Source organism: Sander lucioperca, chromosome 6 (genome assembly GCF_008315115.2).
Source record: "Sander lucioperca isolate FBNREF2018 chromosome 6, SLUC_FBN_1.2, whole genome shotgun sequence".
NCBI classification, from domain to species: domain Eukaryota; kingdom Metazoa; phylum Chordata; class Actinopteri; order Perciformes; family Percidae; genus Sander; species Sander lucioperca.
In genome coordinates, this window is record NC_050178.1 from 12,354,416 (window position 1) to 12,369,811 (window position 15,396).

The 15,396-nt window shown below is 39.6% G+C and overlaps 1 protein-coding gene across 3 annotated transcripts in view; it reads left to right on the top strand.

The window, feature by feature from the left end:
• si:dkey-166d12.2 (rap1 GTPase-activating protein 1) overlaps positions 1–15,396 on the top strand; it is a 119,596-nt gene that overhangs the window by 18,048 nt on the left and 86,152 nt on the right. The window contains exon 2 of one of the 3 annotated variants that reach the window (XM_031301959.2): positions 5,736–5,776. The gene's annotated coding sequence lies outside the window, so the exon portion shown is untranslated. Of the gene's footprint in view, positions 1–5,733; positions 5,777–15,396 lie in introns of those variants that run through there. The other 2 variants (XM_031301956.2, XM_036002056.1) reach the window with 2 other exon arrangements.

The following is a 15,396-nucleotide window of genomic DNA, read 5'->3' on the forward strand; positions in this document are numbered from 1 at the left end:
ACATGAGTCAGACCTTATGACGATGATGACCAGTTAGCCTTCATCTCGCTGCATCCCCAAATACATCTTTCCCATTGTTGTTTCTCTGCCACAGAAATGCCGAGTTTAGAATCAAGTTACAAGCAATTTGTTCATTTTTAACCCCCATCTCCCCTCTTTCCTGCTCAAACTGCCTACTGATGAGGCATACAGGTTTTGAACTGCCTGTAGGAAGAATGAACATATCCGTCTATTCTTGATTAAAAGCTCTGTTTTTGCTTTCTACTTTTCTCTTTTTAGAGCATGCAATGCCGGGCTAGCCCTAACGCCATGTGAAATATATTTTCTCTGATTAACTTATTTCTACATTCTGTTGTCTCTTGTTTCGTCTCTCACCTGTTTTTGTGTGTAACTCACTCACCGTCGCAATGCTTATCGTAATGCACATATTTGATTGGCTGAGTAGCATCACGTGATGATTTAAAACGCATGCAATTTGTCTGAGTTTCCTGGGCCACTAAACATGTGCCGTAAAGGCTAGAATATTCAATATTTGTCAATAATTTATCAGTTATAGGTCTGGGTCACAATAGGATAGCGTCTGGGTCCAGATAGGACAGCGTCTGGGTCCGGTCCCAACCTGTGGTATGCCTATTAGTGACCTTGGGGAGGATGGAGAGGGATGGCAGGGGCCCATTTTGGTAATTTTGCTAACAAGGGTGATGGCGTCCCCCCTGATCGCTGCTCACATCTACTGCAGCGCTGCCTGGAAGGAGACATTGGGGGCTTAAAACACCATCAAGCGTGTCCCGACACAGTGGGCAAAAAATGTATGGGGGTATATAAAGATAGTTACGTTTGTTAGTTTAAAAAAAATATGAATGATACTTAAAACAATGATAATGAATAGACACATGCTTTACCTTTTTGTGAAAGACTTGCCGGTAAAAGCTAATGTGCTAATGATCAGAGGATTTCTACTTTCAAAATACATAATGCATCTTTGCAGGGCCATATGCATCTCTATCCACAGTTTTAACAGCCCTAGTGGGGAATTTGGTTTAACAAGACAGGCAGCAAGGTTACAACCACAAATAAGATAGCAGAAAATCGTATTAACATTCAGTATACTCAAGCCAACAAGGAAGTTTAAAGGTGCACTATGAGTTCCTGCATGGTCACTTCTGTTGACGTATCAAGTAAATACCAAACAAAACAGAGCAAGCTCGCCCTTCCCCTCATGTTTCTGTAACTGCCATGACTAACTGACTAACTGTCAATAACCCCCACCCCCTCCCCCAACCATCTTGTCGGTGATTGGCTGGAACGTGCTTTGTTGTATTTTGGTGCACAGCCTGTGCCCCTAGTGTTTGTTTGACGTGTTGTCTCCCGAGACGTTTTGTCTCCCGAGACCGGCCTTTTTCACAGGGTATTGAGGGGGCAGGCAGCTAGCGGATCAAGGAGAGATGCCTAGGATTTGAGACAAAAATGAAATTGCGCTGAAACCATTCAGGAGCTCATAGTGCACCTTTAAATTGCAATTGTTTTTGTCAATGTACCAGTTCCTTGCAAAGGTATTATTTACATATATTTCCTTTTGTAGAACACTCTTAAACCACAAAGTTCTAAAAGTAGCTGTGGTCACTCTGTGTTTTTGTGTCTACAAAAACAGTTGTAGCTCTATTAAACCCCCACTGCCCCACTCGCCACACATACACTCACTTGTTATGCTCACTCACACACGGCCATGCAGAGAGCATGCTGTTGTGTAATGTCAGCGAGATAAGCAACAGTGCTTTGCTGCTCCCCAGAGAGCAAAGAGAGGAGAAAAACACCATTACAGTAATGAGCAGTTAGTGCTGTCTGCACTACGGCCTCCCACAGCAGGTAGACCTTTGAGATTGCAAGGGACAACATTTACATCAGGAAGGTGAGGGACCTGAGCTATGTCAGAACATTTTATTTCATATTTCTCCAGTCTCCTGATAGTCTATCATCACTGTTTGGTACAGCCTCGAGGCAGGTGTTGCCGGTGATTGATTCCTGCAGAAAGGCTGTCATTTGACTAAAACATGACAATCACAAATATATACTGTATGTATCACATTGGTGGGAAATGCCTGTTCGGTCATGAGTTAGCAGCAAATGGATTCTGATTATCCCAGGACCTCACAATTCACCTCTCATACTTTCTTCAGTGCATATACAGTGTTAGGGCTTTCACTTTTTCAAGTGTAGGGCTGAAACGATTCCTCGAGTGATTTGATAACTAAATATTGTTGATTATTACTTTCGTGCTTACAGGCTGTATACATGGCATGGATTGCAAAATAGAGGAAGAGGGAGAAAATAGCGAGGGGTGAAGAGAAGAGACAAGCCAGAGAAAAAGGGAGAACGTGTCCAAAGTGTGTACAGTGTGTCTATTGTAAAACCAAACTAGCTAACCACAGTAGCACGACATCAATGCTTCAGCATCTCAGCAGAAAGCATTCAGTATAACGGTACGCACCCAGTTCACAAAACCTGGGTTGGATGCCCTCACTGCGGGGGCATAGAGCTGGATTTTGGATACATTAGCCTAGCCCTTTTGAACCCTTGTTTGACGATTTGGACACTGTTGCTTCTGATTGTACTTCGTACAATAAATCTCAGATACTGAGTTGCCTGTTGAGTCCATTCTGTGACAGACCTATTAATATAGCAGTAAACAAATATTTGCTATGTAAAGATATAATGGAGTATTAGCGTCCTGAGCAGAGAATGAAGTCAAACTCCCTCCGTGTGTTCTAATCTAAGCTTCTCCGTTCTTTGTTTTGATAGTGGTTCCGGCCGCACATGCATGTCGATGGTTGTGCGTTTGTGTCAGACGTCAAGGTCCGTGACAATGGGTTGGTATTTGAATAGTTGGAATGTCTGTGAGAGCCATGTGGAGGCAATCCCAGAAAACTCTTTGCATTATTTCGAGTACAGCATATTTAAGGTTCTGAGAGCTTCTTTGTAATGTTTACAATAATTGTTAAGTCTAGGGAACGATTGTGGTGATGCTTTTAAAAAAAAAAAATGATTGTCTGAGTATTCTTAAGGGTCAACATTTTGGCAGTTAACTTGGTGATTAAAATGGTATCCTGAGCAATAGGAGCTAAACCTACAATACTCAATATAACCCCTTCCATTCAATACCTGACAGAGCACTATCAATTCTCTATGACATTTCCTACAGTCACTTTCTTTGAATCATTGCTCCACAAAACATTTCCCTCAGGTCCTGTATTCTGATATATGAACACTTAATTGTAAAGGCTTTGTTTACTTCAACATGTTCCCTGTTTTCATTTTCTACCTTCTGGCTACTCATTTTTTCTGCCTCTCGTCCTCCAAATGTTTTCCACGCCTACAGCTCTCAGGGACATCTGCCTTTTCCAGCCACGGCTTCGGCGTGTTTTTATTTCCTTTATTGTTACATTTTGTCACCCTTCAGGGGACTAGGCATACACAAACACATTATTTGATAGGCTTTTTAAAATTTCAAATTAAGCAATTCCATTGTCTAAATTGCAGCACATATTCAGTAATCCAGTATTTTTTGACACATTGGATCCTGTGAGCTACGTGTATTTTTTTCATTTTGTTCTCAACTGTGTCAAAACCTTATGGTTTGCTGGTTTCAAAGAGACAGTTACACTTAAACCGTGTTGTGTTTACCATGTTATCTGGCAGAAGTTGGGGGTGTTTGGGATGCTCTTCCTATCCTCCGTCCTGCTTCGATCTGTGGAGATGTCGGGATTTGAGCAGCTTTCTGCTAAGCCGGACTGTGTGAGCGCTGCTTTCTAAGAGCTTTGTGCTTTAGTGTAGGTGGTGTTTTTGCAGAGAAGTTTACAACTGGGTATTTATTTGTGTCTCATGTGTCTTAACTTCATAAACAACAAACATTATTGACCCAGCTGTCCACAGAGGAAAGCCACACACCGTTGATCTGCACACACTGCCCACACTGCCATGACGCAGAGCTGGAGACTTTACAAAAGACAATAAAACAAATGGGGAAAAATCCTATGCACAAAGCAACATACTTCATTTTCCTTATTCTTTTTTCATGATAACTACTACATTTAAGTGTTTAGATGTTGCTAATGTACAGTATCGATCGCTGCACATTTTCATTTTTTTACCATGTCAGAGCCCAGGGTGAAATCCAATAGGACCAAGCTATTTTAACACCCTGCGTAGGAGAGCTGCTTATGCTATGATAGATGTATACAGATGTGTAGGTAGAAAAGCAGAATATTTTTGTTGATATTGGTCAGTCCTCCCTCCCTGCAACCGCACGGCAGGGTTTGTGTTTATCTTCTGCAAGCTGCTTGATACCAGAGTTAATATGGAGCGAACTAAATGCAAATAAACTGAGATTTCTAAATTATTCCATCAAGAATAGTTCTCTAGGTTCAGTTTGCCATTATCACTCACTTTGTTTTCTCCTTTGTGTTCAGACAATTCATATTAAAATCATTCATTGTGCTTTTCCTTCACCTGAAAGCAGATGATTATCCCACTTCTCTCATCAAGACATTGTGATTACAGTTGTTGACTCTATTACGTGTATTGCTTCTCCATTTTCTCCTTGGCAGAATAGATGCATTAAGATAACTGGACAGGCTGATGAGCCCAACCTCCTACTGTTGATTAGAATTAGTGCGCCCACCAGATTTATCATTGATGGTGGCGATAAAGATAATGGCTCTCTTGTTGGAAATTAGGCCAAGCGAAACATGCAGCACCAGTTAGTAATTTAATGGTTAAATCAATTAATGTAAACCTTGAGATGTATTGTGGAACTCAATCCTAGAAGCGTGGGCTCATGTGTGGAAATTTAAACCAAGGTTGTTTAAGCATATTTCTAATTCTGCGTCAGGATATACTAACGTTAACTCAAAAGAAACCAATTCAGTTGTCATTGATTGAAGTCTGAAAAAACATCCATTGACAATCAATTGAGCCAGAATTTGAAGCCAGACCATTCAGTACTCCTAAAACTTTAAAACGTTGGCATTGCCATTTAACGGCTATAATGGAAGCTGCTATAATGGCCAGGTCTTCAATGATTGAAACCATTCTTTCCTTGTCCTTATTTGCTGCTTTTTTTCTCTTTTAATAAAAACAATGCTACATGCATGTTGCCAACCAATCATGTGGGTCCACACACATTTTCAATTTATTATTCAAGCTCAAGGACTGAATTGTCACGGTGGCTTAGTACTGGCATTAACCATACAGTTAAAGGCCTGTCTGAGTTTCCATTGACCTACACAATAGAACCGCCTGGCTCATTTTCACAGCTCCACTTTAGCAATAATTGATATTCATGATGTGTGTTCTTGCAGCTGCTGCCAGTTAAATTCAGTGTACACAGACTCAGGGGCGGTGGGTGGATTAATCTGCTCGATGTGTCAGATTTAAGTCATCAAATCATTCAAAAGCAAACTATAATGTTTTCGGTGGAGCACATAATGTCATAAAGTGTATATCATACTAACAAATGAATTTGCCATTAATTGTTGAGTGGCTGAGTAATGGATAAGTGCATTCAGCTGGCTAAAGCTTGGCTACCTGTGCTTTTTGGAAAATGGAATAGGTTACTTTGTTGGTTGTTGTAGTGCCTTTCCTACCACTATCAGTGAAAAATGCAGAAGGTATGCAGAAATACTGCATACCTCCGTCTTTTTTTAAAGTTTAGATCTGTCTTTTTTCTTTCTCCACAGCAACAGCTGACAAGAGGATCATACATCTTGGCATCTTACAGGTAGGTCAACAATTCCTTACACAAATCATTACCCTGTTCACAACATCACTTCATCTCACTGACAACAAAAGTAAATAAAAACTAGAATTCAGGCTGGGATGTTATCACCTACCTTGCGGGAAGAAAAAAAAAAGTGAAGAGAGAAACACATTTATTTAATTTGCTACACTGTGTATGGTGAGCTGCTATGTGGTGGGAGTGCTCCAGGTCACTTCCTGTGGTGTTTGAGATGACTGTGACCGGTGTTTGTTGAGATTATTGCCTCTGCATGGAGGCAGCGACAGAGGCAGTCGGCAGCATGCAGTCCTTTAAACCCTCAGTATTGAAATGGCATTGACACTGATGTGAAACTAAAAGAGGTTTTAGTGCACAGCCTTGTAATTATAGACCTGTTCACTGAGTAGTTAGGGAGGAAACATGTCCTAACCCTTTATGGCCTGTCTGGTAGTAGAGGGCATTCTGCGCGTTATATCAAACGCAGTGTCTCATTTCTTTCCAAATTGCCTTTTTATTTAAGCCAAGAGTTTAAACACATTGACCCACAAGTTTTGTCATCATATTTATAAAGGCTTCAGTGAAGCTCCAAGCTTCTTTTGTGGTTTTTTGTTATGTGGCAGTACTTATTTACAATGTGGCTGAACTCTATTGCTCAGTTCAGGTGCAGGTCATTTTCAGTTTTTACAGTTTCCAGTATAAGAATGAATGTGATTCCCCGCTGTAATAAACCTATGATCAGATCTTTTATGAAATGTTTAAACTAAATATTCTGGAGAAACATGTTGTTGTTGTTAAGGACTAAAAAAGATGCTGATTTAAATGTATTTGAGACTGTTGTGTTTGATTCTAAAATCATATTGACCTTTAAATGTACATTCTATTAAATTGTTAATTCTTATCTGAGTCAATGTATTGTAATTTGTCATTCTAGCAGTAGTCTATATCCACGACGTTCCACTTCCGGAATCTGCCGGAAATTCCGTCGGATTTCACTCATTTCGGCCAGATGTCTGTTACCTTCTTTCTTTGTGTTGGCATTTTAAACCCCGGTAGATTTATGAGGACTATGGTTAACTGCTCTGTAGATCTCTGCAGGATAAATCCAGACAGCTAGCTAGACTATCTGTCCAATCTGAGATTTTTTTTGCACGACTAAGGGACTGTTCGTTATTTAATTAAGGGGCCACCGGAGTTTTGTGGCCTCTAACCTAAAAAGACGTGACCCTCCCCTCGTCAATAATAATTTTCCTATGACCCTCCAAAATGATTTGAAAAAAGGGCATGACCCTCTCCTCGCGTGCAAGGTTGCACTTAGCAAAGAAGTACAGATACCATTTGATTTTTACAGCCATGACATACAGGAGTTAACCTCTGCATTCTCATCTTACACATCCCACTCCTCTGTTATGGTGTGGTGGCCATTTCAGTAGATTTACTTACTAACATTGTTGTGGAAACACAATAAGCATGGAAACTAAATGCACACTTCATGCATTACTGCATTACTTCAGATACTAAGTTACTCCTCTAGTAAACTAGTATTCATATGAAATAAAACCATAAAACATTGAGACCATTCAGCAAAGGACGCTGGGATATAACCAATTCAACACTGGTTGCTATGGACTTGTCACTATCTTCATCTTATATTTTAGCACATAGGTAAAGCTGCCGAAGCTGAACATTATATTCCAAAACACATATGTTTATTTTTAAAGTTTTTAAGTTACTTTGTAACAATTTAACAATTCGCCCTTATGAAATCCAATCGCGGCACGGCTGTTTTGGAACGCAATAGACAGACGCTTAAATTCAACTAAAATGTAACAGTGAACAATCAGTGTTGGACCTACAGTCTGTTGAGATGCCTCTCCAAACGCAGAAACCAAGCGCAGTCACACCATAAAACGTTAAGACACGTTGAGAAAAAAGATCCGCATTTTGCTGTAATCCAGTGACACGAAAAAAAAGTAATCCACAGCGATCAGTAGATCCACAAAAAGGTAAATGATACGGTGTATCCAGCAAGGCCGATATGAGCGTCACATACGAGGCCTCTCCACTTCGCCGTTTAAACAAAGTGGAATAAACGTATAAAAGTCCAAATCTACACAAAACCCGCAATCAATTAGTAAGCTGACATCACATGTATATACATGGCATTTAGGAAACCTTTATTGCAAGGTTGGCACGGCAAGATGTCCAGACTAGTGCAACAGTAACTTTCGTTTTTTGCATCCTGCTGCTCCCATCGTCAGCCAGGTAATCTTTTTTTTTTTTACCAAAGCAGTATATGAAATCAGATGTATTACCTACCACCATTTAGTTGTTTTATGTTATTTAAGATATTTATTTAATATCTGGTCATGCCAGATGTAATTATTCCACTAATTTTTTAAACAATGCAGTTACCCATTTGAGCCACCAGGGGAGCAGTGCTCCTCCTGCCCACTACATGGATAAATATGCACCAAACAAGCCACTTTGAAATTTTGCTCTTTTCATGAATAAAAAAGTTGGGTGACCCCACCCAGACTAAAAAATGTTGGATGACCCTCCCCTCAGCAGAAAATAAAAAGACATGACCCTCCCCTATTTTCCTCCGGTGGTCCATTCCATAAATACCGAACAGTCCCTTAAACACAGAACAAGTTCCTTCCCGAGGCTATTTTGCAGCGGCACCGTGGCTCTGACCGGTGCTTAGCACCACCCATGATGATTGTGATTGGTTTAAAGAAATGCCAATAAACCAGAGCACATTCTTCTTCCATCCCAGAATGCTGTGTGGACTAGCCAGACCCTCCTCCACAGCGCTGTAGATGAAGGTCTGGCGATGTGAGACTATTCTAGCAGTATCAAAACACTGGTTTTTATGTGTGACATATGGGCAAATAACGTAATCATCATTGTTTAAACATAATGGTCTCTTGTCTCCAGTTCTTTCTTCCATATTCCGTCCTGTGCTACAGCCACGTAGGCAGACAACTTTTCAACTTCCAGATTATTTCCAATACTACAGTTGAGTGCCTCTATTCTTGCATTATCGACAGTCATGGTAGTGCAAGCCACTTCAGTAAACAAGAAAGCAGTCTGTATTTGTTTCCTTTGTACTCTAGGTTGAATAATTCAAGACTTGGCCAACTGTCAGCTTGGGTTTCAGAGTGCAAAAAACTCTATCAAGAATGCCAATGCCATGTTACTTTTTAATTGAATGCTTAACAAAGTGGATGATACTCTCAGTTGAATGTAGGATCTGCCTGCATCACCAGTGACCACACAGGAAATCACTCCTAACCAATCCAGAACCATTAAAAATTATTGTGGCATTTTATTAAATCTGTAATTGATGTAGCTGAATATTTGAATGAATTAGACCTTATAAAAAGTTTAGTTTTTTCTTGTACTTACTCATACAGGATCATATATTTCATATCAAATCAAATATCATACATGCATAATTTAAAAAAATATATAAAAAATGTATATACAACTAAATGAATTGTCTAAATCCTATGTAATAAAGCTGATAATTGCAAGATCAACTAGTGACCAGATATTTAATAGACGTCTGAAACGTTTAACCAGTCATACTCTCATGAATAAGTGACTTGACATAGGAAAAAAACATCTCGTGTTGATGTTCAACAGTTTAATCAGGAGAGACCTAATTTAAGAGTGAAATAAGTTTAATTAACATGGTGCATAGTAGGTTTATATGTTAGAGTCTTTAGTAATTAGACTCCATTGCAATGTGAAATTATTAATGGTATAGAGGCCATGGATATATATAGGAATATCCCCCCAATGGAGTCTAACACTGGTGGTGGTGATGAAGGGATAAAGGAAGAGCCTGAAGAGCTGGATGGATGTTAATGTGGAGCAGGGCCTCTGATAATGGAGGGACCCTGGGAGCTGGGAATGATGAGAAGGTGAATGGCATTGAGGAGGGTCACATTGATTTTGCCTGAAATAACAATCTGGTTGTGTTAGCTGAAAGATTGGATGCCCAGAGTCAGCTGATAACAATGCAGCTGATTAGGTTGGGAGAGAGAGAAATGTGAAGTCTTCCTGATATACGCTAAGCTTCATTTCTCACCGTCAAAACCAATGTGACAGTTTGCTAAGCTATGAAGTGACATCATCCAGCCCTGCTCTGCAAAAAAAATCATATCTTGAACATACATTTTGCCACTTTATTATAGAAAGAAATTAAAAAATATCATGCAGAAAATTAGCAGACATGACAGCACGAATCTCAGTTGGGTTGCAATATATTCCACTTTTCTGAAAAACCCTTCAAGAAGTGACAGATGTGGCCCTGACATTTACATTGGTTTTGTTGACTCATTTTCCATTCTGACTTGACTATTGACTAAATTATACATTGATGGTTGACTCTGCAGAGAAAGCAGCTATTTGGCGCTCAGTGAATTCCTTTGGAGAGCTCCTGTGTGTGTGCAGGGTTATGACTCAGTACATATAATAGATCCAACATCTCCTTTGTTTTTATATTTTATTCACTAGCTGTTGGTTGTGTTCCTCCTCCTCCTTGCCGTCCACTTTAAGGTTGACTTTGACTCCAGCTGTGAGGTCTCTGACCTTGGGTCCAATGAATGATGTAGTAAGCAGAGCTCATGACCTGAAATGACAGATAACCCTGTTAAGAAGGGCGTGCTGCATTTTCAGCGCTACATTTCTCAAACCTGATGATCTTGTGAGCCCCCAAATCTCGCCTGCTGCCATGATATCAGTGCAGGGTTAAAGAGGATTCACTTGACTCTTCAAGATCATTGCTTATGTTGTCATCTCAAGCGCAGAAGTGAGGGATTTTATTATCACTTCTGGGTTTGACAAAACTTTGAATACTGGCAATTCCAGCTCAGTCTCAGTGGGTGCAGATTCCTGTTCATCATTTCACATTGACACAGTGGTGGCCAGTTCACTTTTTGTCCCTTAGAAAATCTTGTTGCAGACTTTTGGAGGCCACTTGCAAACCTCCATTAATTAACTATCGGGGGGGAAAAAAAACATGTCTATTGTTTAAGTTTACTGCGTCATTGATAATTATTTATAAATGTACATGTTGTATCAGGGTTATTCATTACATTTATTCAGAGTCAGATTATTAATATTAATGCACTGATAAATTATGATATATTATTATTAGGGCTGTCAAACGATTAATTTTTTTTAATCGCGATTAATCACTGAAGTTCTACAGTTAATCGCGATTAATCGCATATTTTATCACATGATTAAAATTCTATTATTTAGCATTTCAGAACAGTTTTTTAAGTACACATTTACAATCGAAAGCAGTTTTTACCAGTGTATCTTGATATGTAATCAAATGAATGCAAAGAAAGTTACTTTATCAACTTGATTTTAAGATTTGTAATTATTTATTTACTGTAAACAAAAGAAAAATGTGTGAATCTGTCATTATTGCACAATTCCTCCAAGTAACTAACTAAAAAACTAAAAATCCCTATCCTTACTAGAGTTAATATAGTGTTTAGTAACTCCTAAATAATGTTGATTACTCACTGACGTCCAGTGTAGAGCCTGGATCGGGCCAAATTTTTCCGTCCGAACCCGGCCCGAGCCCGACAGAGCCGTGACCGAACCTGGCCCGAGCCAAATAGGCATTATGATATTTATGTCCGAGCCCGACCCGAGCCCGACACAGTTAAAATCTCGTTGTTTTTTTTTCTCATACTAATGACACATGTACGTTTGTTTGTGTGGAAAGCCCGCTTTTATTAAGCAACTGGAAGGCATTCGGAAATGTCAACAGATGAGGCATCAGCGCACTCGGGGGAACAAGCGCACGTTAATAAGCTGTTTAATTTAAAATGTTCAAGGTGTTAACCTTTCCTGCTTGCTTCGATTCCGACCGTGATCAGAAAACCAGGGGAGACTCGTTACCTCCAGGGCCGACGTTATATAACGTCGGGGTTAAAATCCCGTTTCTGGTGAGCAGATGAATGAACTTGATTTTCAGTCTGGGGTTTATCTCGGACACCGCACACACTGTGTACAAAACTTAAACTTATTCCACCAACTCTGCTCCGGTCGCATCTACACATCTGCTTCCTCTTTTCTCTATCTCTTTTCTGGCTTTCAACTTGTTTACGAGCCGTCCAGGAGTTTTGGAAAATAAAAAGCGCCATTCAGGATTTCATTGCTGCTGTCTTTCTCCATCATGCCTGCAGCCTGCAGCAGCAGGATGTGATACGAGGAAGCTTGATGATAAGTAACGGTGCTGCAAAGGGTCAAAATAGTAGCCTGTTAGGCACGACACAAAGCTGAGTGAAGTGTAAAATAAATTAATAAATGCCGGCATGCGATTAATGCGATTTTAAAAAAAAAAAAAAAAAAAAAAAAAAAAGAATTAATCGCATCGCGTCGGCCCTTAATCGCAATTATACAATTAAGATTTTGAAAAAAGCTAACTGTTGCGCACGCTACACTACACTTTTGAGTCTTTCAGTAAAAAGCAATAATGCCAAACCAATTTTAGAAATGTATTATTCAACTGTAAGCTTTCTTATTTTAACCAAAATAGTTCCATTGTGCCCATGACAATAGAACTCCACTTCTCCCAGACAATGTTTAATAAAGCCTTGTGGTGAATAGGATCACTTTGATAATTTACCAGTATTGCTTTTTAGCCTACTGGGGATCACTGATGTGTTATGGCTTCTCTGAGGAATATTGCCTGCTACATAATTACCTACTCATTTTTGTTTTATCTTTTAGTGCTTTCCTGATAGGCAGGCTGCAGAACTTTGCGTCATCATCATCACAAGCCAGACTAAGCAAAAAATAAATCATCTAGTAGGCGACATGTTAACTTCAACTTTAATAGGGGGTGGGTGTGCATTGTAAACATGTGACAAAAAAGGAATATTATAGATCCAAGAAGAAACTGACAGAAGGGCGAGCCATGGTCCGGGCAATAGATTCCCACTCGCACAAACTTCAGTCACATAAAGGATCAATGGGTCAGGCAGACTAGACTAACATATTAAACTAAACAACTCCTCTGCCCCAGCTACTGAAGATGGAGAGGGGGATTGCAGGTTAACAAGGGGCATGCATTTTGGTAATTCTGCTAACATGGGGATGACATCCACCCTCAAATCGCCTTTTGGTTATCCCTAATACTGCCAATAGTGATAGTTATCATTTCAACACAGCAACAATCCCGCTTCTTAAGGCCCTGACACCACACCAAGCCGATGGCCCGGGACTGTCATCTGTTCTCTCAGCAAAGAAGTCTCCCTACAGTGGGAGCGGAGGGACCGAACGGCCTGCTGCTGGCTCATTAGCTCACGTTAGCTGGCTTATTTCACCCACTCAACATGTCTTCATCATACTTTGGTTACCGAAAATTAGCCAAACCAAATTGTCACTCATTAGGCGATAGCAATGTCATTTCCTTTGACAAGAGCGTGTGAATTAAACATTAAGATCTTACATTTTGCTAATTTAGAGGCTGGTGAACTGGCTGGTAAGCTAGCTTGCTTGCTAGAGGGCTAATTGTTTAGCGGTGCAGAGTGTGCAGAGAGAGAGAGAGAAGTCTATTACAGTCTTTATATTAATTATTACGGTATAGGAGGTTAGTTTATTAACGTTTATTTTGTAATGTGTAGGTATGTAGAGATCTTTTAAAAGACGTGTTCTTATTGGAATAAATATGCCTACACAAGTAGTTATGTATATCTCATTGTACGTTTGCCATCCTATGGACATAATGTGCAAAAATAGATATTCCAATCGTTCGAACCTGTGTTTTTTGAAGAAACATTTTAACATATTAGTATTTTTTAATTTTTGACCTGTTTTGACAGTTCTTATGTGTATTGGATTGATCAGGTGAGATGAAATATTTTGTGTGCCTATCACAGTCGTTTGTTTGTTTTCCTCACTCTCCTTTTCAAGCTGAATAGCCAATCAGATGAATAGGCTGTTTAGCCGAAAAAAAGGCCGACGAAGGCCGACACTTGGCGACGGTGTGGGACACACAGCACAAACTAGGCTGACGGTTGGTCGCCGACGGGCAGCTTGGTGTGTTAGGGCCTTTAGAAGAAGTGGAATCGGAAGATTTAATATTAATTGGGAAGTCATGTGGCCGAGAGTAGGAATAAGTCCTTCCTCTGGACATTGAAGGATGTTTCCTCCTGCTGAAGTGTCCTTTAACAGCACTACACTGCATCTGTTTCATTAGTCAACAACCAACTCTACTTGATGTCCTCTGGTGATATGTAGCCTCATACTGAACAGTAAACAAGTGCTCAATTACTACGCTTTAGTCCAAATGGACTGTGGAGCATTTAAAAGGAAACACACTGCCTTTAAGTAAGCAAATACTAATGATATACATCTACCCTATTACTTTTGTAATTAATAATTTGGAATCCCAAATAATCACAATGTGTTTTGGGCAAAACAGGTGTCTATGAAGTCTTGACCTGCAATTCCATGGTATTTTTGAGCCTCCGGAAAATACAATTTAAATGGCATCATGGATTCCGTAGAGGGTGAATTTGATGTGGACTAGTTAAAACAAACAAAGAAACATGGTTCCTGAATCGAAGTTATGTACAATTAGAGGAAAGAGGATTTCTCTGTGGGGAGCACAACCATAACCACATGTTTATTATTATCCACATCAGGACAAAGTTCCCTTAACAATAACGGATAGGTTTATATTTCCTTTTAGTCTGTCTTTGAACAATAGTCATATGGCTCTATGAACATTGAAAAAGATTTTGCTTGTATAATAATTTCTCATTTTCATACTGGCCACAAAAAGATCTCTTTATAACGCGCTTTCAATGCAAAAGCCATAGTCCATGTTCTTCGCAAAATATATTCCAAAGTTTATTCAAAGCTTATATGAGGCTTCAGCAGTCTGATTTAGTCAAATCAAATGGAAATCTATAAAATCCTCCCTTTGTGTTTCCACTGACTTTTATTTTCTACTGAGCTGCAGTGCAGGGATAGAAACAAAAATAAGTAATTGTGTACTAAAAAGTCTATAACTTTATGTCTAATTTGATTAATATAATAGGCACATACTCATGATGTTGTCCTACTGATGGGGCCCTCAGATCAAAAACGCTTCTTATCTATGTGTTGCTGTTGAGAGCATGCACAAACAACACATTTTGTCATTTAATTTGGAGGACTTACTCCAGGCAGGATGGGAACATAAATCTGTGTCATCTGCGCAAAAATGAAAATTTCATTTTAGTTGACTGAGGACGTTGCAAAGTGGGAGCGTGTAAAATGAAAAAAAGCAGTGGACAGAGCATTGGGGTACCCCACAGGAAAGGAAATGACAATCGGAGAAAGAATTGTTGTAAATAGCAGTGTGCGTCCTGTCAGGTAAGAATTTTAGTGCTCAATAGCAAGCTGCCACAGATAATCTCATGGCTCACTTGCATACTGATGCTCTGAGGGGTGTACTATAGACCTTGTGTGTTCATATACTGCTGTAACATTTATCCTGTTGCATGTTATTGCCTTTAGAGAGGTATTATAAACTCAGTCACATTGGTGCATTGCTACTTTGCATGTTGAATTAAATACTGCTCTTTTATTCAGGGACCCAG